The 5,295-nt window shown below is 43.3% G+C and overlaps 1 non-coding gene across 1 annotated transcript; it reads right to left on the reverse strand.

Moving 5' to 3' along the window:
* Window positions 1-4,925: 4,925 nt before the first annotated feature.
* Window positions 4,926-5,073, reverse strand: LOC111726698. The gene has a single exon (XR_002774410.1). It is a non-coding gene; the product is annotated as a small nucleolar RNA SNORA57 (small nucleolar RNA).
* Window positions 5,074-5,295: the final 222 nt, after the last annotated feature.

A 5,295-nucleotide genomic window follows, 5' to 3' on the forward strand; every position in this document is an offset into this window, starting at 1 on the left:
TCCTGAATGTAACAATGACAATGCAATTTCCTGGATTTATGATGGGTGCTTTGGGAATTGGCTAAGTGGCCTAAAAGAGTTAATGTCCCTCCCAAAGTGCTTTATTTTAATGTTTGGGAAGTTTATAATCTAGTATACTATGCTGCTTTACAGAAATATCTCATCATTACAGGCCTTCATCCACATGAAAATATTTGCTTTTATGGACGAAGATGCTCTCTCAACAAAAATATTAAATGCAGCAACTTCAAAACTTCCTAAATCCAATCACTTTAAAAATTCACAGCTCTCACATTAAGGCAATAATAAAACATACGTAGGTGTCCATCACCATTCTGGCCAAAGGGCCATTTCACTGGTTGGTTGAACAAGGAGAAACTGTATTTTTTCTTCACCCAATTCTCCATCCCTGCTACTCGCAGCCGCTCTCTGTACAGTGTCACTATCGATCCACCATCACAAGGGCAACTGGGAAAGGGAGAAGAAAGATGACAAATGGTCCACAGTAGAAACAAAGATCAGGTCTTAACTGAGGCCAGCACGGCTGTGCAGGAGCGTTGGCATCAGACGGAAAAGCCAGACTGAACCAGTCAGGAGGGGCATAGAAAAGGTTATCATGATGATGTGGGAACCATCTCGAGAGAGCGAAGAGGACTTGAATTGACTATGCTACCAGGACTCTCGCCACCAATTCCTGAATGAAAAGATGCTACTTTTCCAAAAGAAAGACAAACATTTGTGTTTAAATGATGCCTATAATCTGCTCCCTCGCAAGGCTCCCATAAATCATCTGCACAGGCGGTGCACCCTTCGCGCCAATGAAGGCATTATGGGAGCACCACACCTCCACCCCCTCAGGTGCAATAAATACAGTCCATTATCAGCCGGCAGCAGCGGGTCCAAATCTAGGCCCCAGAAGTTGGAGACAGAACTAAGTGCAGAACAGGATCCAAGTTCAGACGTTCCTTGAAAAGTTTGACTCCAGCTCTTCTGACTTCGTGAGGCCGCCGACTTGGCATGGAAACCTCTTGAGAACATGTTTTCTTACAAAATTTACAAAGAGCTTTGCTGTGAGCCAACAGCTGGAAATGCCGTGAGAGCAGGCGGTCTTGGAGATCTGATTTCTTACAGCATTTTGGCACCTCTGGTTCTGCTCCTGGCAGGCAACCAGAAACCAGAGAGGTAATAAAATATGGTATGCTCCCAGGACAGTGCTGGGCCAGGCTCCTTCCCGGAAAAGGGGTGTCTAACGCCAGGACAAAGGCTGGACCATGTGCTTTGGCTGCTCTCTGTGGAAAGGACGCAAGGGACTTTCCTGGTGACAGGCACCAGGGAAGCTTCCCCTTTGCCAGGTCAGTCAATGCACAGTAGGTTTCTGGGCTGCCCTGGCCAAGCAAATGTAGGTGCAGGGAGGAGTACACCGACAGCCCCTGCAAATAGAAGCTCAATTTGCCAGTTTCAGTCCCAAAGCAACTTTTAAAAATCAGTGTCCATTTCCAAATCATGTTTAAAATAACTGGAAATAATTATGCCAGTTGGATTCGGGAACTGTGGTTCTTCCTGCGTTTATATTTTCCTTATCTTACCAGCTTGATTCCATCCTTTTTCTTGCACCCTTTCCACTCAGTAGAATAAGGGATAGGACAAGTAGGGGCCCTGCTCTCCAGCCCTGGGAAAGGCTGTCCTGTCCACTCTATTTGACCCCTTGAGTGTGCGTCCAGGAGGGACAGACTGAATATCCTTTGAGAAGGAGTCAAACTGAGTGGCATTCTCCACACTCTTTCCACTGGAGAAAAAGCATCTCATGACTCAGGCCAGGGAAGTCCCCACCCCCCCACCCCAGGAAACCACCACCACCTCAATTCTAACTCGTCAACTGCCTAATTACTCTCCCTGCTAAATTTAGTGTCTGCTAAATTTTAGGCTACAGGGAGGAATGAGCAAACTCAAATCTCCTGATGGCCAATTTGTGCCTACCCACCAAATAGATCCGATCTAGGACCACTGTGTTTGCTCAAACGCCAGAGTACTACATGCCAAGACCCCACTAAAGATGACACAATTTAGGCCAAGGTGAGGCAGGAGGCCACACTGACACTTGATTCACTGGAAACGTCAGGGGTAGCGGAGTTGCCAGATACAATGCAGGATGGCCAGTGTAGTCCAAATTTCTGGTAATGAATAGCTTTTAGTATAAGTGTATCTTATGCAATGTTTGGGATATACGTACGTGAAAAAAAGTGATTCATTGTTCATTTGAAATAAAATTTAGCCAGGCATTCTGTATTTTTATTTGCTAAATCTGGCAACCCTAACTTGGGTTCTCTGTTAATAACAAAGCAGCCAAGTCCATCAGTGCCCAGAACGATCAAATTGAATTGGGAACCACAGCAAGTCCCAGTGCAAGGAAGGAGCAGCAAAAATGTCACCTCCAGCTCCTTCCTCTCCCACACTAACTCCCAGGACCGAGGCAAGGTGCTGTGAGACTTGGAAAAAGCTTTCTCAGAAAATTAAGCCAGGATGCCAGAAGCCACGGATGGAAAATAGGTTCAATCTGAAAAGAGCAAATCATACTTTAAATAAGGAAATGTCATTAACTAAAAGCAGAGGGACTGGAAACCACCACCTTTTTGGGATAGCTAGAGGGAAACATGTAACAGGAGAAAATAAAGACTGGGAGAGCATGGAAGACAGAATCCTTCCCCCAGCCTCTTCCTCTGATCTCAGCGATTCACTGCGACTCAGAAAGACCGTTCAGATGGGTCTCGGGTAACAAGGCTCGTGTGCTTCCCTTATGGAGCTTTTAAAATTGTTTTATCGTGATTAGTATTATGACTTGTGTGTAAAGAATACAGTGTCATTTCATATATTTTGAGAGCTTCAGAAAAGAAAAAAGAAGAAGATAAAAATCACTCACGTTCCTGGGCTGAGAAGATAACCACTGTACTTCCTCCCATCGTTGATCTAGGCCTATATACAATTTTTACAGCACTGGAATTACAAAGCATGTAACCTTACTTTGTAGCCTACTTTTACCATTTAATATATTGTGATTGTTATTGCATATGTTTTAATAGTTTCTGAGAACACGAGTTTTAATGGCGACTTAGTATTCTGCTGATTTTAATGGGCCACCATTTATTTAATGCGGTTCCTCTCATTGGATCTTTATGCTGTTTCCGTTTTTCAGTATTACAGCGAGCACCACACAGAATCTCCCTGCACACACAGCTCTGTATGATTCTCTAATTATTTATAGAAGATAAATACCTGGAGGTGAGACTACCGGGTCACAGGGTGTGAATAATGTTAAGATTTTAATTCATATTGTTAATCTGTCCTCCAGTAACACTTACACACCATCTGTAAGAATTTCTGTTTCCTCATAACCTTGCCAAGACTGGGCATTACCTCTTTTCAAACATGTTTGCTAATTCAATCAGCCCAAAATAACTCTCATTATTTAAAATTGCATTTTCTCATTCTTAATGGATGAACATTTCTGCAAATGTTCATTGAGCATTTGAAGGACCTGTTCAAATTAATCCTTTTTCCTGTTTTTAGGTACTTTTCAAAAGTTTTCCTGAATTATAAGGGTTTTATGTATTGAAGAGGATAAACCTTTAAGTAACAATATGCTACAGCGTGTTCCTGTCTCTCTGATAAGATCAGTTACAGTATGATTTGGTATTGAGATCTATCAAATTTTTTATGTAGACAAATACCAGTCATTTGCCTTCGTGATTTCCTCCTTGTTCTTCTTCTCCCGCCTTGAAAGCAGGTAAACATGCAGCCCTCACTGGTGGCCCCTCCAGTTCTCTGAGTGTTTCCTTTTGTTTAAATGAGATTTCACCTGGAGCGATAAAGGGATTCGTTCTCAGATAATTAACCCACTATTTTAAAATCCGTTTACGGCATAACCCAAACTTCCCTCCCTCTAATTAAAATGCCACAGTTATCGTATGCTAAGTGAGTGGATAATGCCCCACCCACTCATGGGCCTGTCTCTCTCTCTCTCTCTTGCACCCACCCCTTGCTGCATAACCTGTTGAGCTTCTCCTAACTACAGCCACACCGTGGAGATGTCCCCGGTTCAATTCCAGGCCACCACAAGAAAGCAAATATCACAATAAAGTGAGTCATACAGATTTTTTTGCTCCCTAGTACATATAAAAGTTATATTTATACTACTATGTTTATACTATACTACTATTAAGGTCGCAATAGCATTCTGTCTTAGAAAACAATGAGCATACTTTTACTAAAAATACTCTACTGCTAAAAACTGCTAGTGATCCTGATCATCCGAGCCTTCAGGAAGCTGTAATCTTTTTGCTGCTGAAGGGGCTTGCCTCCAAGCTGATGGCGGCTGGGATCAGGGTGACGGTTGCTGAAAGTTGGGAGGGATGTGCCAACTTTTTAAAGTATGACAACAGTGAAGTTTTCCACATCAATTGATTCTTCATTTTGTGAAAAAATGTCCCTGTAGCAGACGATGCCGCTGGATGGCATCTTACTGCGATGTCTTTCAAAATTGGAGTTGATCCTCTCAAATCCTGCTGCCGCCTTTTCAACAAATTTTACATAATACTTTAAATCCCCTTCTCACAGCATCTTCACCAGCAGCAGTTTCTATCCTAGGAAATCACTCTCTTTGCTCATCTATAAGAAGTAGCTAACTCCTCATCCATTCACGTTTCATCAGGAGAGAGCAGAAATTCACTCACATCTTCAGGCTCCAATTCTTTTTTTTTTCCCCAGTAGAAATGGCCTTTTTAGTTGTGATGCTAAAAATAAGAGGTTTAAGAAGAGGGAATAAGACAGCCCCCACTCCTGGGACGGTGTCCACAGGTCCAAACACCAAAGGAGAAGCTGTGAGCATCTCAGGGTGGAGCCCGTGGTGTCTCCATTTCTTCCAAGAAACCCTGTGTCCCAGAGCTTGAGTATAGAACTCTTGGGCAGAAGCCGGAGGCACCCAGAAGTGTGATGCTGAGTGGGCTGGAGCCCTTTCCCTCTCCTCCGTACAGAACACGCAGTGAGACCACATGTCCCATGCCCACCAAGAACGGGAGGGTCCCGGGCTCCACTCTAATGCTAGTTCTCTTGCTATTTCCAAGACATCTGCAGTTACTTCCTCCACAGAAGTCTCGGATCCCTCAAAATCAACCTCTACCAAACCCCTCTTAATACTAATATTTTGACCTCCTCCCATGAATCTGGGATGTTGTTAATATCTAGAATGGTGAATCATTCCCAGAAATATTCCAATTTAAGTTGCCCAGATTTATCCAAGGA

Source organism: Otolemur garnettii, unplaced genomic scaffold (assembly GCF_000181295.1).
Source record: "Otolemur garnettii isolate 467f Iridium unplaced genomic scaffold, OtoGar3 scaffold00075, whole genome shotgun sequence".
In the NCBI taxonomy this organism is placed as follows: Eukaryota; Metazoa; Chordata; class Mammalia; order Primates; family Galagidae; genus Otolemur; species Otolemur garnettii.